This window comes from Henckelia pumila, chromosome 2 (assembly GCF_033568475.1).
Source record: "Henckelia pumila isolate YLH828 chromosome 2, ASM3356847v2, whole genome shotgun sequence".
NCBI classification, from domain to species: domain Eukaryota; kingdom Viridiplantae; phylum Streptophyta; class Magnoliopsida; order Lamiales; family Gesneriaceae; genus Henckelia; species Henckelia pumila.
Window position 1 is genome coordinate 137,620,520 of NC_133121.1, and position 22,907 is coordinate 137,643,426.

A 22,907-nucleotide genomic window follows, 5' to 3' on the forward strand; every position below is an offset into this window, starting at 1 on the left:
TAAGTTCTTCAATTTGGTTGTATCACTACAGATTTAAGCCTGGATTATGTTACTATGCTGATATGTAAATTATGGATTATGTTACCGCACGTTTTTACTCTGTTAAGTATTTTGCTGTATTAAGTTTAATGCATGCTATTAGTTGCCAGTTAGTAGGTGATTCCATGCAGGGTCACTACATTTTTTGGTATCAGAGAATGCTTAGATTTTGGGATTAGTACTTGGGATTTAGAATTATTTTTGAGTAGTTCTTGCGCATTTGGGATTTTAATATGCAATTCTTTTCAGGATATGGCTGACGAGAGTCACGATAGTGTTGGCCAGGGAGGTGGTCATCATCATCGTCATCACCGCCATCATGATGATCAACATCGTCATCATGAGGGTAGACGTCGCTACTCTATCAATAAATTCATGCAAGTAGGACCGAAACCTTTGGTGGGAGGCGAGAATCCTGAACAAGCAAGAAGTTGGATGTCTAAACTCGAGAGTACTTTTCGTGCTTTCGATTGTACTGAGGATCAAAAATTGGAAGTTCTAGAATTTGTTCTAGAGGATCGAGCACGTTTTTGGTGGGATGTCAAAGCTGCTCAGGCACGTACTGAGAGAGGACAGGTGACTTGGGGAGATTTCTGTCAGCAGTTCCAGAAACTGTATTTTCCTCCATCTGTTCGCCAAGCACGATCGATGGAGTTGCTTACTCTGAGGCAAGGATCAATGCTATTGATCAATATCAGCAACGATTTCTTGATCTGCTACCTTTCAGTCCTCATATTAATGAGAGTGATGCATCGAAGTATGATCTCTTTCTACAAGGCCTGAACCAAGATATCTACTCACAGGTTGTTGTCTGTGATGATCCAGTATCTTATGAGACTTTGGTGAACCGTTGCCGTCTTGTGGAGACTAGCAACAGGCGTGCACAGTTGTTGATGCCAGCACAGCTTAGTGGATCATTTGAGCCTAGAGCTCAATCTGTTGTGCAATCTGTACCTACGTCTTCTTCTACTCCTACTACTTCATCTAGATCTCGTGGTTCACGAGATATGTTCCGTTTTGGGAAGAAGAAGAAGAAGGAGGAGTTTTTAGTCACTATGGAGGGAAGCATCCTGCAGCTTCATGTCAGAGAGCTACTGGTGCTTGTTATATTTGCGGTCAGCAGGGACATCTGCGGAGAGATTGTCCTCAGCGCATGGGTTCTGCTAGTGGATCGGGATCACAGGTTGGATCTCAGGCTTCTAATTTTCCACGACAGCAGCCAGCACCACAGAGTTCTTCTGGTTACCGTCCATAGTCTCAAGGGCAGGTATTTGCTCTGTCTCAAGAACAGGCTACTGAGGGAAGCGATCGCATGTTGGCAGGTACCTTTTTGTTATGTGGTATTCCTGCACTTGTTTTAATTGATACTAGAGCATCGCATTCCTTTATTTCTAGTCGCTTTGTTAAGAGACATAGATTACCTTATGTATCATTAGATATGGATTTAGTTGTATCTACTCCGCTGGAGCAGGAGATAGTAACTAAGCGTCTAGTGATGGGTTGCTTTCTAGAGTTTGAGGGTAATGTGTTATCGGCTAATTTGATGATATTAGCGATGACAGATTTTGATTGTATTTTGGGAATAGATATGCTGACTTTGTATCACGCTAATGTGGATTGTTATCAACTTCTGGTACAGTTTCATCCTGTTGAGGGTGATAGCTGGTACTTTTATGGTAGGGTGCGCGACCTCCGATGCCACTTGTTTCGGCTCTAAAGGCATGTCATGTCTTGGAGTCAGGTGGGGAGGGCTACCTTATTTATGCAATTGATATGTCCATGAGTAGTACGGGTATTGATCAGTTACCGGTAGTCAGTGAGTTTCCTGATGTATTCCCTGATGAGATTCCTGGTTTTCCTCCGGTGCGAGAGGTTGAATTTGGTATTGATTTAGTACCAGGAACTACGCCTATATCCCGAGCACCTTATCGTCTAGCACCATCAGAGATGAGGGAATTGAAACAGAAGTTACAGGATCTGCTTGATAAGGGATATATTCGTCCGAGTGTTTCTCCGTGGGGAGCACCTGTTTTGTTCGTCAAGAAGAAAGATGGATCGATGCGATTGTGTATTGATTACAGGCAGTTGAATCATGTCACCATCAAGAATAAGTATCCTTTGCCGCGGATTGATGATCTGTTCGATCAATTACAGGGTACTTCTATTTACTCCAAGATAGATCTGAGATCTGGATATCACCAGATGCGGGTACGAGACTCAGATATATCTACTACTGCTTTTAGGACCAGATACGGGAATTATAAATTTCTGGTGATGTTATTCGGTTTGACGAATGCACCAGCAGTCTTTAAGAATCTGATGAATCAGGTATTTCGAGAATATCTGGATAGATTTGTCATCGTCTTCATTGATGATATTCTTGTCTATTCTCATGACAAGGATGAGCATGCACAACATTTGAGGATTGTTTTACAGACGTTACGAGATAAGAAGCTGTATGCGAAATTGAGCAAGTGTGAATTTTGGCTTGATCGGGTAGTGTTTCTCAGTCATGTGATTTCTAATGAAGGGATATCTGTTGATCCTAGTAAGATAGAGGCAGTGCTGAACTGGTCTCGTCCGACGACGGTTGCTGAGATTCGTAGTTTCTTGGGTCTAGCTGGATATTACCGTCGGTTCATCGAGAATTTTGCACAGTTGGCCAGACCTTTGACACAGCTTAAACGAAAAGATGTTGCCTTCATATGGTCCTCGGATTGTGAGGAGTCATTTCACGAGCTGCGTGGACGTCTTACTACTGCACCTGTGCTAGCTCTACCTTCTGAATCAGGAGGTTATGTTGTCTATACTGATGCCTCTGGTCAGGGGTTAGGATGTGTTCTGACACAACATGGACATGTTATTGCCTATGCTTCTCGACAGTTGAAGACGCATTAGAGTAATTATCCAGTACATGATCTCGAGTTAGCCGCCATTGTATTTGCACTCAAGATCTGGAGGCATTATCTTTATGGCAAAAAATTTTGAGATATTCACGGATCACAAGAGTTTGATGTATTTATTCACTCAGGCGGATTTGAATATGCGACAGAGACGCTGGATGGATCTTCTGAAGGATTATGATTGTGAAATCAAATATCATCCAAGTTCTGTTAATCTTACTGCTGATGCCTTGAGTCGGCAGGTGAGACTTTATGCACTTCAGACTAGTGAAGTATCTCATATGATTCAAGAGTGCTGTTCATTGAGTTTTACGCTCAAGCACAAGAAAGGGAGAAATGAGATTCGGTTGTATAATATTTTGTCTGAGCCAGCATTGTATTCTCGGATCAGAGATGCTCAGATATCTGATGTTAAGACTCAGAGTTTGGCACGTTTAGCCAATGGAGTTAATACATCTGGATTTCATTTTCAGGCAGATGGTTTATTGTGCTTATCTAATCGAGTGGTTGTACCTAATGTTGCGGAGCTCAGGAACGGTATTCTATCTCAAGCTCACAGGAGTCGATTATCAGTTCATCCTGGAAGCATGAAAATGTATAAGGACTTGCAAACTAGATTCTGGTGGAAAGGGATGAAGAGGAGTGTGTATCAATTTGTTTCGAAATGTTTGGTTTGTCAACAGGTCAAGGCTGAACATCGACGACCAGGTGGATTATTGCAGAATCTTGAGATTCCTGAATGGAAGTGGGAGCACGTAACTATGGATTTTGTTACTCACTTACCTATGACTTCACGTCAGTGTGATGCTATCTGGGTCGTAGTTGACCGTTTGACAAAATCAGCACACTTTATTCCTTATAACCGGGAGTATTCTTATGATCGCATGGCACGCTTATATATCAAGGAGATAGTGCGATTACATGGGATTCCAGTAAGCATAGTCAGTGATAGAGACCCGCGATTTACCTCACGTTTCTGGGGTAGTTTTCAGGAGGCGTTGGGTACCACTCTGAGTTTGAGCACTGCATATCATCCGGAGACTGACGGACAGTCAGAGCAGACGATTCGTACATTGGAGTATATGCTACGTTCTTCTGTCATGGACTTTGTCTTATCTTGGCAGGATCAGTTACCTTTGATCGAATTTGCCTACAATAACAGTTATCATCGTAGTATTGATATGACACCTTTCGAGGCATTGTACGGTCGACGGTGTCGTACTCCGTTATTTTGGGATGAAGTCGGGGAATGACAAGTCGAGGGTCCTGAATTGGTGCAGCAGATTGTAGACAAGGTAGATTTGATCAAGCATAGGATCAAAGTTGCTCAAGATAGACAAGCCAGTTATGCTAATATTCGTCGCAGGCCATTTCAGTTTGAGCCTGGTGAATATGTGTTTCTACGAGTATCACCTTTCAGGAAGGTGATGAGATTCGGCGTGAAAGTCAAGTTGTCTCCTCGTTTTATTGGACCTTTCCAGATACTGGAGAAGATCGGAGATGTTGCATATCGTTTGGCTTTACCGCCAAATCTTTCCAGTATACATAATGTTTTTCATGTGTCGTTAATTTGACAATATATAGCTGATGAATCTCATGTGATTCAGTCTACTGATATTCAGCTAGAGCCAGATCTGTCTTTTGTTGAACGACCAATCCGTATCTTAGACAAAAAGGAGAAAGTTCTTCGGAACAAGACTATACCACTTGTAATGGTACAGTGGCAGCTCCGAGGTATTGAAGAAGCAACTTGGGAAACTGAGAGTCGTATGCAAGAAGAATATCCTGAGTTGTTTGCTTTGTATTTTTGATTACCATGTAGTTGTAATTACAGTTTTTGTAATAAAACATGGTTTTCTGTTTCATATTGTTATCTTAATTTGTCTTAAGATTTTATTTCGCGGACGAAATATCTAAAGGTGGGGAGAAAATTAGTAACCCGGACTTCATTTTAAGATAATGATATGTTAAACATGATTAAAGATTGGTAATTAACCAATTCCAGGGCTTAATCAGACTTCAAAATTATCAGATGGATCGCTACATATAAAGGTAGTAGCCAAGTTCCACTTTCCGTCCTATGATATGTCATTAAATTTTAAAAGTGGCAAAACATGATTAAGGAGTCCTTATTTGGTAAAAATAAGGGGAAAATCAGCTTCGGAACGTCCGAAAATGGTAGGAAGGATCTCGGGGGTCTCGGACAGTTCGGAAGCACCGAAATGAGTTCGGACCATCCGAACTCAAATACCAAGTTCGGACCATCCGAACCTGGGTTCGGAGGATCCGAACCCAGCTCTTAGGAGGCTCCGAACTCCCCCAGACAGCAATGCTAGATGACTAATCCGCGATTTTCGACAAGTGTCGGGCATGCAGGTTCGGAGGGCCCAAACCCCAGTTCGAAGGCTCCGAACTCCGGCAGATTTTGCCTATAAATAGGGCCATTCGGACGAGAAATTAGATATAAATCAAGTATTTCGAGTGTTCAGTTTATAGTAAGCGTTATACAGAGGGCCCTATCGGTTATAATAGAGGTTTTGGAATAACCAAGGAGTGGTTATAGTCATCCGGGACTAGCGACTCCAAAGGGATATCTACGGACGAAGGTATGGTCCGGGAATCTATTTAAGTTTTGGGAGTACTTATTAGCTTAGTTAAGGCTTATAGAATTTATGTAGTGATACGGTGAACATTTGAATATAGGCTTGGAACCTAGGATCCTACTATACTTGAACTAGCCTAGAGGTACGTACACATTGACTGAGATTGCCAGCGAGTATACATGTTTATATGTTGCATTTATTTGGCATTATTATATGGCATGATATATGATTTACCGCTTTCTATATTCATATGTCATGTGCATATACACGTTGAGCCTATACCTTGTTATACCTTACTATAGAGCCGCTCAGCTCTATACTCGATAGTCTGTCACTGAGAGTACCGCGACGGCGGGGGCATTTATGTCTGTCTACTCTGGTGTACTAGACGAGTGTGGTTGCACCCAGAGGTTGATCCGTGCGGTGGCAGCACTCATGTGGCGCCGGTACTGAGCATGACTTTTCAGATGACCCTTTACCAGTCATCATGTTGCATGCATTATATACATATGTTTACTCATGTCTATGTACAGGGCGTTAGCGCTCACATCCTAGTTGTTATCTTGGACACCCTATTCCATGGGGCAGGTCGCAGGATGGACGGAGCCGGTAGTTCGAGGCAGGACTAGGGAGCCGGAGCTTTTCAGGGGAATTTATACAGCAGGATATGTTTTAGCTGTATAATGTTTAATTTTAAGTTCTTCGATTTGGTTGTATCACTACAGATTTAAGCCTGGATTATGTTACTAAGCTGATATGTAAATTATGGATTATGTTTCTGCACGTTTTTACTCTGTTAAGTATTTTGCTGTATTAAATTTAATGCATGTTATTAGTTGTCAGTTAGTAGGTGATTTCATGCAGGGTCACTACAATTCGTCTCCAAAAAAGTTATCGCAATGATTCAAGATGACGAGAGGATTGATGATTTTAATAGAAGAATCAATAAACTCAAACAAAAAAAACAACATAATCATGATTAAGAAGTAAAAATTAAGCGGTAGAAAAAATTTATAATACTTTTTAATATCAAAAATTTAGAATGAACACCATGCTTTTTATTCAAATTTCAATGGACAATGAAAATTTTGTTTTCTCAAATAAATCTACATAAATATTTAATTTCTCTTTAAATTCCTATAATTTCATCGTTTCAGATCGTATAACACGTGCAACGCACGTCCTATTTACTAGTTATCTAAAAAATACATCATCTTATTAAACAGAATCAATATCATTAATTTGAGCAAGACTTACGACGGTCATTCCATGTGGCCAAATATGATTTCTTCTACGTATGTTCGTGTATTTGGGGTTTGGATCCCCTGCTATGGGGTTGTCCACAGCAGGGGGTGCTGTTGGGGGAAACGACATCGTTTCCCCCACAACCCCCTTTCTTTTCCTTTTTCTTTCTTTTTTTTTTCTTTTTTTGCTCTTTTTTATTATACTAGTAAAAGTCACGTGCGTTGTACGTGGAAACAACTTTTTATTATCGATAAATGTTAAATAAATGAGTTGAGATGAGAAGAGATAAACATGCAATTAGTTAATAATCTTCATGATATTTTAGTAAATATTAAATTCAATGTAATATGATCTTTACATCATTTTTTATAAAATGAGTACGAATAATATTTATTTAAATATTTTATATATTACAAGTCTAATTGAATTTATAGACGTTATTGCAAATAATGGTTGTAACAAATACTATAATTTTGTATAAATTAGACATTGAGGAAAATATATAATTTGATGTCATGACATATTTAATAAATAAAATTTAAGAAAAAAAATATAATAAATAATACATAGTGTTGAAAAATTATTTTAACACTACTGATTTTGAGAAAATTATAATAATAAAGATAATGCATTCTAAACTCTAAATTAAATTACAACGTCTTTTCTTTCTTTACATAACAATTTTTCTTCTTTCACGATTTTTTCGTTTGCCATCCATTATTTATTCTTAAAAAAATTAATTTTTTCATCATATTCGATAATAATTATTGTGATTTTTCTCTATCAATTATTTTTATTTTTATATCTTTATTCTTTGATTCTTTTGTTGGATCATGCTCAAATAATTCTTTGCAAGAGTATAAATAATTTCATTGTCTCCAATCTCCATTCTCGTGTTATTATCTTCTATTACTTGTAAGTCAATATCGTTAATAACTAATGTGTTATTGGACGTTTTTTCTATTTTTAATTTCATGCTAAGTTGTTCGAAATCTACTATTGCAATAATTTTTGTTGCTAAATTTTTGCTCGAATTTTGAATGCTTTTGATTAAAAATGTTAACATTTTGTCTTGTATTTCAACCGTCTTATCCATTTTGAGAATAAATATATATATTTTTTATTTTGTGTCTCTAAAATCTTGTAGTATATTGAAGTGATGTTGTCCTATAAATAAAGAATATTTTATTAATAATTTGTAACAATATATAGCACCGATTGCTTGTTGCTTTATCAAAAGCTATAACTGGCGGTAATAGTGCAACTCAAATCTTTTAAACCGCATAGCAGTCAAGCGTCATGGTTCGATTGTTTTACCCAGCAAGTACAATTATTGCATTCAACAATCTTCTTTGCACTCCTTGTAATCAATGTGAATCGAACTCATGACCTTAGCTCTGATACCAATTGTAGGACCGATCGCTTTCGACTTTACCAAAAGCTTACAGTTTCAATGTTCATCACTTACAGTCATCGCTATTCTATAGCTATATATATTAACAGTTTAAAATAATACATTATCAATAACTCATGTTAGCCTATAGATATAATATTTAATATAGTTTTATTTTGGCACAATATTGATATTGATTCTTATGCAATTATTAACTCGAGTTTCCATCATTTGATTGATTAATATTGAGCAAGTATGACATGTTAGGTACCATGCATTTGTTTTATTTTCTTTCTTATGTATGTATGCTCTGAATCGATATGATTTATTATGTATTTGATAATAAGTGAGATATGTTAATCAAATTAAATAAAATATTTATTTTGTAATGTTCTAATTTAATGTGTTAATTACTTGTTTTACAAGTATTGATTTATGTAATAATAATAATAATAATAATAATAATAATAATAATAATAATAATAACAATAATAATAATAATAATAATAACATATATAATGCATTCTAAACCTTAATTTAAATTATTAATAAATATTTTTTACACTATATGCTGAATATTTATCTCTTTCACGATTTTTTTTTCTATTTATCATGCATTATTTTTTCTCTATGAAAAAGTCAATATTTTTATCATCTTTATTAATAGCAATTTATATAGTGGGTCTGGCCAAACGCGAAGACTCACCCAGACCTATTTGTGAACACGTTTGGGCGATTCTAAACTCGTCTCTCTGAGGCAGGTTTAATACAAGGCTAAGTTTAGACCCGGTCCATTATTATCCTTTTATTGAAAGGTTGTCGTTCTTTAAATAAAATATATTTTATAATAATTGGTAATATATATACTATTTGAAAGAAAAACTATTACATGTTTAGTTATGGAATCAATATAATATTTAACATTGCAACTAATAAAAAAATTTGCAATATTTTCGAACAATATAACCCCCGAGTTTCAATATTTTTATCATTTATGGTCATCATTATTTTATATCTACATTAACAGTTTAGAATAAGATATTATCAATAACTCATGTAAGTTTATAAATATAGTATTTAATGTAGTTTTGTCTTGTCACAATGTTGACATTGAAACATATACAATTATTACAGTTAGTGTTTTTTATTGTTTTCTTGATTAATCTTAAGCAATTATGGTTTGTTTCGTATCTTGAATTCGTCTTATTTTCTAACTCATGTATGTATGCTTTAATCAAACAATATTATTTATTCTGTATTTGTTAATAAGTGAGATAAGTTAATTAAATTAAATATTTATTTTGTAATTTCTTATCTTTAGTGTTGATTATTTATTTTGTGACTATTGATTTATGGAAAACAAATGTAATATAGATAATGCATTCTAAACCTTAATTTAAATTATTGCGCAATTATTTTTTCTTTTATATTTTGAATTTTTCTCTCTCGGTTTTTTTTTTATTTACCATCCGTTTTTTATTTCTCTGTGAAAAAATCAATTGTTAACTCGAGTTCCCATCATTTGGTTGATTAATATTGAGCAAGTATGATATGTTTGGTACCATGCATTTGTTTCATTTTTTTTCTTATTTATGTATTCTCTGAATCGATATGATTTATTATATATTTGCTAATAAGTGAGATATGTTAATCAAATTAAATAAAATATTTATTTTGTAATGTTCTAATTTATGTGTTAATTACTATTTTTACGAGTATTGATTTATGTAATAATAATAATAATAATAATAATAATAATAATAATAATAATAATAACAATAACATATATAATGCATTCTAAACCTTAATTTAAATTATTAATAAATATTTTCCTCTATATTTTGAATTTTTTTTTTATCTATTTCACGATTTTTTTTCATGTATCATGCATTATTTTTTCTCTATGAAAAAATCAATATTCTTATCATATTTATTAATAGCAATTTTTATGGTGGGTCTGGCCAAACGCGAAGACCCACGCGGACCTGTTTGTGAACACGTTTGGGCGAGTCTAAACTTGTTTCTCTTTCGCAGGTTTAATACAAGGCTTAGTTTAGAAATGGATATTATCATGCCTTTATTGAAGTGTTGTCGTTCTTTAAATAAAGTATATTTTATAATAATTGATAATATATATACGTACTATTTGAAAGAAAAACTATTACATGTTTAGTTATGGAATCAATATAATCTTTAACACTGCAACTAATAAAAAAATTTACAATATTTTCGAACAATGTAACCCCCGAGTTTCAATAATTTTTTCATTTATAGTCATCATTATTTTATATCTACATTAAGAGTTTAGAATAAGACATTATCAATAACTCATTTAAGATTATAAATATAGTATTTAATATAGTTTTACCTTGTCACAATATTAATATTGAAACCTATGCAATCATTATAGCTAGTGTTTTCTATTTTTTTATTCTTGTGCAATTATATATGGTCTGTTTTTTTATCATGAATTCGTCTTATTTTCTAACTCATGTATGTCTGTTTTCAAGCAATATTATTTATTTTGTATTTGTTAATAAGTGAGATAAGTTAATTAAATTAAATATTTATTTTGTAATTTCTTATCTTTAGTGTTGATTATTTATTTTGTGATTATTGATTTATGGAAAACAAATGTAATATAGATAATGCATTCTAAACCTTAATTTAAATTATTGCGCAATTATTTTTTCCTTTTATATTTTGAATTTTTCTCTCTCAGTTTTTTTTTTTCCATTTATCATCCGTTTTTTATTTCTCTGTGAAAGAATCAATTGTTAACTCGAGTTTTCATCATTTGGTTGATTAATATTGAGCAAGGATGATATGTTTGGTACCATGCATTTGTTTTATTTTCTTTCTTATGTATGTATGCTCTGAATCGATATGATTTATTATGTATTTGCTAATAAGTGAGATTGAGATATGTTAATCAAATTAAATAAAATATTTATTTTGTAATGTTTTAATTTATGTGTTAATTACTATTTTTACAAGTATTGATTTATGTAATAATAATAATAATAATAATAATAATAATAATAATAATAATAATAATAATAATAATAATAATAATAATAATAATAATAATAATAATGATAACATATATAATGCATTCTAAACCATAATTTAAATTATTAATAAATATTTTCCTCTATATGTTGAATTATTTTATCTATTTCACGATTTTTTTTCCATGTATCATGCATTATTTTTTCTCTATGAAAAAATAAATATTTTTATCATATTTATTAATAACAATTTCTATAGTGTGTCTGGCCAAACGCGAAGATCCATGCGGACCTGTTTGTGAACACGTTTGGGCGAGTCTAAACTTGTCTCTCTTTCGCAGTTTTAATACAAGGCTAAGTTTAGAAACAATCCATTATCATCCTTTTATTGAAGTGTTGTCGTTCTTTAAATAAAGTATATTTTATAATAATTAATATATATACGTACTATTTGAAAGAAAAACTATTACATGCTTAGTTATGGAATCAATATAATCTTTAACACTGCAACTAATAAAAAAATTTACAATATTTTCGAACAATGAAACCCTCGAGTTTCAATAATTTTTTCATTTATAGTCATCATTATTTTATATCTACATTTACATTTTAGAATAAGACATTATCAATAAATCATGTACGATTATAAATATAGTATTTAATGTAATTTTACCTTGTCACGATATTGATATTGAAACCTATGCAATCATTACAGCTAGTGTTTTCTATTTTTTTTAATTCTTGTGCAATTATGGTCTGTTTCTTATCATGAATTCGTCTTATTTTCTAACTCATGTATGTATGTTTTCAAGAAATATTATTTATTCTATATTTGTTAATAAGTGATATAAGTTAATTAAATTAAATATTTATTTTGTAATTTCTTATCTTATGTGTTGATTATTTATTTTGTGGCTATTGATTTACGAAAAACAAATGTAATATAGATAATGCGTTCTAAATCTTATTTTAAATTATTGCCCAATTATTTTTTCCTTTTATATTTTAAAATTTTCTCTCACTTTTTTTTTTCATTTACCATCCGTTTTTTATTTCCCTATGAAAGAATCAATATACACATCATTACACAAATTAAAATATATAAGATTTTTTTAAAAAAAATACGTTTATCCAGTCTACAAACAAATAAAAATCAAATATATCTGGTGTTTCAATCTCTTAGTATTTAATTAAAATTTATGTTGAATTTTTTTAAAAATATTTGTGTAAAAATATAGTCACTTTATCTTTAAAAAAATAGAAAATAAAGTATTTTGGTATTTCAATTTTTTTGGAAACTAAATCCTTATTATCTAATATGTACACACTTTCTCAACTTCTAAAACGGTTTGAACAACTTAAATAGTGCGGAAATAGTTCAGAGGTTTTAGTGATGCAAAGGCAAGTTATAACACGATGTATGAGCAATATATAAGATAAATATGCAGTAAATACTAAGGCACGATTTATGGAAGTTCGAAGGCTTAATCCTTCTACGTCTCCCCTTCTTCCACCTAGGAAGGAATTCACTAGAAGACTTTGGTTATTACAACGTCTTGCAATACACCCACTTCAGACTTAGGACTTATCCAATGCCTAATCCGAAACTCCTAGATTTACACAGATAAGATTCTCAGTTCTTATCAGACTGGTGAAAGCTTTCAGAGTAGCTTCAAGTCTCTTCAATAATGAATACAGTCCGGTTGAGCTTCTCAAACTGCAGAGCGGTCGAGAGGCTTGGAAACCCTAGGATGATCCTTGAAGATCAGATATGTAAACTGTAGGCGAGGGTTTATTTGAGCAGCAAGTGAATGATCTTGTAAGTGTGCTCAAGTATTGCTTCAGTATATCAGATGAGAACTTCTGATAGTATTCAAGTGATTGAGTTGATTGAGATTTTTCGTGTTTCTTGTCTTCTTGTCACTTCTTGAGCAATCTTCCCTTTATATAGGTCAATCATCAACGTCTTTATTTTGAACGTTCTGATGCTGCATTGAATGCACATTTAATGCTTCATAAATGCATTGATGATTCTGCATGAAGATCGTACACTTCTTTAAATGCAGACAACTTCCAGGGTCCAAAACTGGTATAAACGGTCGAATGCTTTATCTGTAGCCATTCTGCGTTTTTGCCATTTTAGTGCAACCTGTTGTCTCGATGCAAGAGTCAACAGATCTTCTGATACGCCGGTTTATCTCTCGATGCAAGAGTCAACAGATCTTCTGATACGCCGGTTCTGCTTTTGATAAAAGATCTTGCAATGAACGTCTTGTCTCAAGTATTTGTCTTGATATATCTTGATAAGCAGTTGGCATTCTACCGGTAGATAGATTTATCCTCTGCTGGTTTGAATAACCAGTCGATAGGCTTGTGACTGCAACCGGTCGAGAGACAAAGGCGGTTGACAAGCTTCCGGTAGATAACTTGAAGGGTTTAGACGGTTGCGGTAGGAGTTGTAGTAGATTCCTGAAATACAAAAGATTGGCAGCATATTCCTATACAATGAGTTGTTGTTTGTTATCAACAAAACTTAAGTGCTCCGAAAGCAATATGAAAGAATTAAAATGAACTTCATTGAGAGAATGAATTTCATTAATTACAATAAGCATTCTTATTACACCTACTGAAGAAAAACAAAATGAGATACAGCTGCGATAAGTAAAGAAGAGAAAGGTTGTTCATCTTTTGAACCAACTGGCTCCTCCTGACCTATCGCCTTCTCTTCTTCTTCTGTCGGCTTCTTCCTTTCTTCTGGATTCTTCTTCACGTCTTCTTGCCTCTGCTGCTCTTCGTTGCTCTTCTTCCCCCTTTTTGGCATCACCTTGGTTGAGTCGAAGGACGATCTCAGTGAGTTGAGTGCCAAGGCAGGCTTGCATAGTATCAATTTTTGCATCTAGTTGAGCAATTAGAGTAGCTTGCATAGTGTCCATCCGATCATTCAACTGCCTATGAAGGCGGTTTTCGGATCTGACAACTTTTTCGGAGACGGTAGAGAGCGTTTTGATTTGAGTGCGATGATGGGCAGTGATCTCTTTGGACAGATGAGCAAGGTCTCTAGACACGGTCTCAAAATGCCGAATCATCGTCTTGCGTGAATTTTCTACCCATGAGGATGTGTTTGTGATGTCTTGTGAAAAGGATCGAACTGTTTGCAGGAGCTCATGAAGCCTATTCATCAATGTGTGATCCAGAGCTGCTGCCATGGCTTCAATATATGAGTCATCAGTTTGAAGCATTTGACTCTGTGTGTCATTCCTTGGTGAAGCCGGGCCAGACTCAAGATGATGTGATGCTGGTGATCTGGCTGGTGAGCTAGCTGATGTACCTTCCAATAGTGGTACAGTTGGAGATGTAGGGGTCTCGACTGCAGCCAAGATGGTTGGTGGAGTAGCAGGATCAGCACTCGGTTCATCCATTAGGAGATCTTCCAAAAACTTTTCAGTAGATGGAGACGGTTGAAGTGCTGGGTCAGCATCAGTCACTGGCTGTTCTGGAGGTGCAAGTGATACAATAGTGCTTGGTATCTCTGTTGAGGGCACTACTGCTTCACTGCTGCAAGGAGCCTCTGTCACAGAGGTGACAGGAATTTCTTGTTCACTCACTTCTAAAAAATCTTGTAGATGACTGGGAGAGGTGTGAGCGGTCGCCGCTGGAGATGAGTGAGCAGTCACAGCTGCTTCCGGTTGAATTACTGCTTGGACTACGGTTGAGGCGGGGTCGACCGATGAAGATGCTGCCACAATCGATCCTAGAGCGGATGACTGAAACAGGTCAGCAGTGATGAGACCGGTCAGAATCCCATCTGAAAGAGTAATAGCAGAGACGTCTTCTTCACCCTGATCTTGGGTAAGAAAAGTCTTCATCATCACCTGTGCTTCCAGTCCATAAGCCTGTATACAAGCTGCTGAAGCTGTCGTCTTTACGTTGTTAAGAGCTTGGAAGTGCTGAAGTAGTTGAGTGATTTGACGTAGACTATTCTGTAGTCCAGTCAAAATCACAAAGTCATCGGTGGCGGTAGGACTCTTGGATTTGAAGTTGTTGACACGCTCAGTAATCAACAGAGATATCAGGCTTCCTCGAAGCTTCAAGTCGATGAGTTGTCTTCTTCCCAGAGCCTTCACGATGTCTTCAGTGTCAGCAAAAAGAAGCATCTTCTACTCAATAACATTCAGAGCTTTCCACTTAGGAAATATTTGAGCAAGCATCAGGTGAGTACGGGAATGATGCCATCTGTCAAAGCGCTGTAGGTGACGCTTGACAGTGCGGAGAACGTGAGAGATGATCAAGTCGAGCTCTACAGTAGCTGCTGGTTGAGCCTTAGGTGAGTAGATCATCACACCTTTCCCTTTGTCCTTGGGATCAGCGAGAGTGACCTTTGGAGTTGATGAGGCACCTTCCATGATTATCACACCCTTGGTAGGACGTGGAGCAGTGGTAGCAGTAGTGGTAGTAGTCTCGACCGTTGGCAGAATTGGTGTTGGAACGGTAGGAGCAAGTCCAGAAAGGGACTTTAACTTCTTGTGCTGCCTCTTCTTCTCGCCTGCAGGCGTGGATGGCACAGCTGTTTTGGAGACAGAAGGAGATGACTTGCTGAAGGCTTGAATCAGTGGAACGTTCTCACATGATTCTTCTTCAGAGTCAGACTCTATGATAAGTTGACGCTTGGCAGATTTCTTGGTATGGGTTGGTTTGGCCGCTACCGGGACTGTTGAAAGCGGTTGAGTGACAGCAACAACACTTGCGGTTGAAGGCAGAGTGTCGACCGCAACCTCTTTCTTGTTCAGAAACTTGAAGATTGTAGACTTGTTGAGCCATTTGGTGGGATGCAGAGGCTCAGTCTTGGAGAAGTCTACTCCAAGGACGCTCAAGGTGTGGCAAATTTGCAGAGCAAATCCCTCGGATTGCCCTTTGCCCCTGATCATTTCACATAAAGTAGTGAACAATATGTCACCTTGTCGTACGATCCAGCCTTGGCAAGAAGATTCTTGGCCACAATGTTGGTCAATAGCCTGAATGGAGCTTTAAGAGATGTCTTCTGAGCCGGCAGTTTGATCGGAGCATCAGTGGTTGAGAATTCCTTCAACCAGTATGAGCAGTTACCATCGGGAAGATCCGCGCATTTTGTCAAACCCCTGGAGGGCAGATCAAATGTGCTAGCGAAGAACTTTTGATTGAAGGAGTAGGACTCTGTCCGGATCAAGCATTTGACAGTCCCATTCTCGATTTGAGCGGTTGCAAAGAACTCCTTCAAGACAGGCAGGTCGCAGATGGCGCTGCTTCCCAAAAACTTCTTCAGTCCAGAGGCTTCAAGCATGGTGAAGACCTCAGTGATTCCTGCATTGTTTGCCTCAATAACGGAATCAAAGTTGATTGCAAGGCAATTCTTCTGGATCGACATGATAGCTGTAGATAAGAACTCGAGCAGAGAGTAAGCAAAAGCTTGATAGTAATACGATAGAACTTTTAATGCAATATGAAAGCTTTAGCAATGGTGAAAGGTTGATATACGAGTGTAAAGAAGTATATATAGGAACCTATGGGCCATATGGTGATGTCATGAAAAGTATTTTTGAAATTCAAAAAGTTTTGAAGAGTATAATCACCGCGCCCAATCAATGTCATTTGGTTCAAAGCACAAAACTACTAGTACGGAGCCTGTCAGAGACTAGCTAAAGGCGGATGATATGCCAACATTTATGGCAATGTAACAGCTAAGCTATTAAAGTCATACTAGCAATCATTCCCCCTAAAAGCATTCATACTAACTTAGATCTACTAAGCCAAGAATATTTCGAAAATATGAAAACTTAGCGTCCGGTAAAGGCTTGGTGAATATTTCTGCTGCTTGCTGATCGGTAGAGATGTATTCCAGCCTGATTTCCTTCTTTAAGACATGATCTCGGATAAAGTGATGTCTGACATCAATGTGCTTTGTCCTAGAGTGCATCACTGGATTGTGAGTGATGGCTATGGCACTTGTATTGTCACAGTAGATTGGAGTTTCACTCGACCGGATTCCATAATCATTAAGCTACTGTTGAATCCAGAGTATTTGAGCACAACAGCTGCCAGCAGCAAGGTATTCTGCTTCGGCGGTCGAGGTAGCAATTGATGTCTGCTTCTTACTTGACCACGAAATTAGTCTATCTCCAAGGAATTGACATGTGCCACTTGTACTTTTGCGATCAATTCTACAACCTGCATAATCTGCATCTGAATAGCCAATAAGATTAAGATTTGAATCTTTGGGATACCAAAGACCCACATTAGTAGTTCCTTTAATATATTTAATTATTCGTTTGGCGGCAATGAAATGAGATTGCTTAGGTGCTGTTTGAAATCTAGCACATAAACAAACTGAATACATGATATCCGGTCGACTGGCAGTCAAATAAAGCAATGAGCCAATAAGGCCTCGATACATTGTTACCTCGACCGGAATTCCCCCTTCATCTTTATCAAGCTTGATTGATGCACTCATGGGGGTAGATACAGTTGAGCACTGTTCCATTCCAAACTTCTTTACCAATTCCTTGGCATACTTGGATTGATTGATAAATATTCCAGTTTCAAGTTGCTTCACTTGCAATCCAAGAAAGAAATTTAGCTCGCCCATCATGCTCATTTCAAATTTCTCCTGCATCATCTTAGAGAACTTTGAGCACAACTTGGGGTTAGTTGACCCAAATATAATGTCATCAACATAAATTTGTACTAGTAACACATGATCACCTTTTACAAATTTAAACAAGGTCTTATCGACCGTTCCAATTTGGAAATCATGTTCCAGTAAAAATTTTAGTAATGTATCATACCATGCACGCGGTGCTTGTTTTAATCCATAGAGGGCTTTGTCAAGTTTATAGATATATTGAGGATGAGTAGGATTGACAAAACCTGGTGGTTGTTCAACATACACCTCTTCTTGAAGTAGACCATTGAGGAATGCAGACTTGACATCCATTTGATAAACTTTAAAGTCCTTGAAAGCTGCATAGGCAAGAAAGATGCGGATTGCTTCTAGTCTTGCAACTGGCGCGAAGGATTCCTCAAAGTCTATGCCTTCTTCTTGTCTGAATCCTTGTGCAACAAGCCGAGCTTTGTTACGCACAACAGTGCCATGTTCATCGAGCTTGTTACGAAACACCCATCTAGTTCCAATCACATTTTGATTTTCCGGTCGAGGAACTAGATGCCAAACATTGTTGCGGGTGAATTGATTCAACTCTTCTTGCATAGCTTCAATCCAGCTGGCATCTGATAGAGCTTCATCTATCTTCTTGGGCTCTACCTGAGATATGAAAGCTGCATGCAAGAATTCATTAATCATTTGACCACGTGTTTTTCGAGGAGCAGAAGGGTCACCTATGACCAACCCAGGTGGATGATCTTTGTTCCACCTAAAATAATTCCCTAAAGGGTTGTCATCAATTAGTTGACGAACGTCCTCGTTTACTGGATCATCATTGGCAGGAGGATCGTTATCAACCGGTGGATCCTCTTCTGGCCTTGTTTGATCACACACGGTAGAGGGAACTGGATCATCCTTCTTTGGAGGATATGGATCACTGTCACTCTCTTCCTGTAGATTTGTGTTTTCCAGTCTATGACTCAGATCATTTATGCTCCCTTGAGTTTGTTTTGTACAAAGAGTAGATTCATCAAAAACAATATGAATGGTTTCCTCGACCGTTAGTGATCTTTGATTGAACACTCGATAAGCTCTGCTAACGGCTGAGTAACCAATAAAAGTTCCTTCGTCTGCTTTGGCATCGAAAGCTGTCAAATTATTTTTGCCATTGTTGTGGATAAAGCATTTGCACCCAAAAATTTTGAAGTATGAAATATCAGGTTTTGTGCCATTCCAGATCTCATATGGAGTTTTGTTAAATCGTTTATTAATCATAGATCTGTTTTGAGTATAGCAAGCTGTGTTAACTGCTTCTGCCCAAAGCCTTTGAGAAACATTTGAATCAGCAATCATAGTTCTGGCTGCTTCTTTTAAAGTACGGTTCCTTCTTTCAGCCACCCCATTTTGCTGTGGGGATCTAGCAGCTGACAACTCATGCTTGATTCCTTGATCATCTAGATAAGTCATAAGAGTGGTGTTTAAAAATTCAGTCCCTCTATCACTCCTGATTCTATCTATCACAGTAGATTGTTCATTTTGCAAGCATTTAAAAAGCTTAATCAGGTGAGGTGCAGTTTGATCTTTTGAAGAGAGAAAGATGACCCAAGTAAATCGAGAAAAGTAATCTATAACAACAAGAGCATATCTCATTCCCCCTATGCTTCTTACTGGTATAGGACCAAATAGGTCCATGTGAAGTAAATCTAAGCATTTGGAAGAAGTCATACACCCTTTATTTTTAAAGGTTGCTCTCACCTGCTTTCCTAGTTGACAAGCAGGACAAACTTTGTCTTTATAAAATCTCCTTCAGGCAGACCAGAAACCAAATCATGCTTCCTCAAGTTAGAGATGGACTTAAAATTTAGATGATTTAACCGCTTATGCCACAACCAATGTTTATCATGATGAGCAGTAAGACAAGTAGGTGAAGAAATATGTGAGCAAGACCAGTTTACCTTGTAGGTGTTTAGGTCTCTTACACCGGTCATAAGAGTCTCACCTTTGTCATTTTTGATGATGCAAGTGTGTTTGTGAAACTCGACCGAATGATCATTGTCACATAGTTGACTAATACTTATCAAATTATAGCACAGTTTGTCAACAAGCAACACATCTTTAATAATGATGTTACCATGGATAATCTTACCCTTACCCACGGTTTTACCTTTGGAGTTGTCTCCAAAGCTGATCTTTGGTCCTTTGCACAGCACAACTTCTGTTAGAAGTTCTGGATTCCCTGTCATGTGCCGTGAGCAACCACTATCTAAGTACCAGGTAGTGTCCTTGATAGAAGTGGTCTTCTCGCCCGTTTGGACTTTTAGTACCTGCAAAAAGTGAAGAACTTTTGGTACCCATATCTAGTAGGGTCCAGGTCGGATTAGCCCTTTCGGGACCCACACCTGGAACACTCTTACAGGTTTGCCCATGTGTGTGTCCAGAAATCTGTGCGGTCGATAAGCAGTAAATGTGTGTGCTTGTGAGGTTGCTGTGTGCTGCTTGCCTTTTTGATCTTTATCAGTTAGCCTGTACCTCTTTTGAACTGGCCTGCAATTAAAGTACTGGTAAGGCTTCTCCTTTGACCATCTTCTCTTAGAGTAGTTAGACTCATTCCATGGCCTTTTGAAATTAGATTGGTTTCCCTTTCTTCTTTCATTAGGTTTTGGTTTAATCCAAGTTCCTCTTTGATTAGAGATCTGGGGATCCACATATCCCAGCCCTCTATGCTTAGAGCTTCGTTCGTTAGATACTTTCTGATTTTTGTCAAAGCTGCACTCATCATGTTCATATATCGTGCTGGACCTGACAAATCTTATTTTGTTAAGATTGCCTTTGTCCAGGCTTGACTGAATACAAGATTCCATAGACTGTTCATTTGTTCCAAACCCTAGACCGGTTTTGTCATGTGCCGGTCTTTGGATTTCTTGAATCTTGTCAATGGTTACAGAAGATTTATTCCAAGCCTTAATTGTTTCAAGTAGTTTTTTGTTCTCAGTCAAGGTTGCTTGGAACACTCTTTTCAAGGTGTCATTCTCAGTAGCCAGCAGACTTAGCTTGACCTTAAGACCATCAAGCTCTTTTCGCTGCATGCAGCTTGATTCGCTTGACTTATCTTTTAGGTCAGCTCTTTCTGCCTTTACCTCCTCGAATTCCTTGGATAATGCTTTGTATTCATTAGCCATTTCGTGTAAAGCAGTAACTAGATCACTGTGAGTAAATTCAGGTGAACCAAAGTCAAATACCTCCTCAGCTTCTTCTTCGATGTCAGCCATAAGGCATTCCACCTTTTCATCATCGCTATCATCTGAAGAGCTTCCGGTATTGGGGTTGTCAGAGTCAGACTCATCCCACTTTCTTTTGCTTTCGTCTGCTACTAGAACCCTTTGGTCTCTTCCTTTTCTAAACGTCCTCTTGTCCTCCTTGCCCCTTCTTCTTTCGAAGAATTGCTTCTGATCATTGCTCTTAGGCTTGGTGCAATCTGCAATGAAGTGGCCTGGCTTGCCACAGTTAAAACAAGTAGGACCATCGTCTGTATGGTCCGATTTATGATAATTTTTAAATTTAGAATTGTTTTTACGCATAAATCTACCAAATTTCTTGACAAAGAGTGTCATGGCTTCGTTGCTGATTTGCTCAGCTGATCTCTTTGGAGCTTCCTCGACCGGTGGACGCATCACCGTTGAGGTTAAGGCCTTGGTTGGTTGAGAGGTAGATGGTTCATCTTCTGTCCTCATGTTGAGCTCGAACTCGTAGGCTTTGAGATCTGCAAAGAGATCATGCAGTTCAACCTTGCTTAAGTCTTTTGACTCCCTCATGGCCACTGTCTTGATCTCCCATTATTTGGGCAAAGCTCTCATAACCTTCACAGCAATTTCACGGTTAGTATAAGTTTTTCCTAAAGCAATAAGATCACAAATGATACTACTGAACCGTTCATCAAATTCAGCCATGGTTTCCCCTGGCTTCATTTTGGCATTGTCATATTTTGTTTTCCTTGGTCTGGTCATTTCCTTCACACAGTTGAGTGAGCTTCTCCCAAATCTCCTTTGCTGTGGAGCATGACTTGATTTTGCTGAACATGTTCTTGTCCAGTGTTTTGTATAGGATGTCCCGGGCCACATTGTCAAGATTGGCCTTCTTTTTGTCCTCAGTAGTCCACTTAGCTCTTGGTTTCTCAATCATTTGTCCTGCACCATCGGTTAGAGCTGGGTTGACCTTCATGATTTTGATAGGACCGTCTGTTATGACATATAGCATGTCATCGTCCTGTGCTGCAAGATGTGCCTGCATGCGAATTTTCTAGTCATCATAATCTTCTTTAGAAAACATAGGAATTTTGTTGAAAGAAGTCATGATTTTAAAACTTTAGATCAGCAGTTGAGAAAGGAACCGCTCTGATACCACTTGTTGGGATCGGTTCAGAGGGTAGAGGGGGGGTGAATACACTCTGAAACTTATTTTCTTTCTTTTCAAAATGATCAAGTGAAGTTTAGTTCACTTAATCTGTTTTCTCAACTTCTAAAACGGTTTGAACAACTTAAATAGTGCAGAAATAGTTCAGAGATTTTAATGATGCAAAGGCAAGTTATAACACGATGTATGAGCAATATATAAGATAAATATGCAGTAAAGACTAAGGCACGATTTATGGAAGTTCGAAGGCTTAATCCTTCTACGTCTCCCCTTCTTCCACTTAGGAAGGAATTCACTAGAAGACTTTGGTTATTACAACGTCTTGCAATACACCCACTTCAGACTTAGGACTTATCCAATGCCTAATCCGAAACTCCTAGATTTACAAAGATAAGATTCTCAGTTTTTATCAGACTGGTGGAAGCTTTCAGAGTAGCTTCAAGTCTCTTCGATAATGAATACAGTCCGGTTGAGCTTCTCAAACTGTAGAGCGGTCGAGAGGCTTGGAAACCATAGGATGATCCTTGAAGATCAGATATGTAAACTGTAGGCGAGGGTTTATTTGAGCAGCAAGTGAATGATCTTGTAAGTGTGCTCAAGTATTGCTTCAGTATATAAGATGAGGACTTCTGATAGTATTCAAGTGATTGAGTTGATTGAGATTTTTCG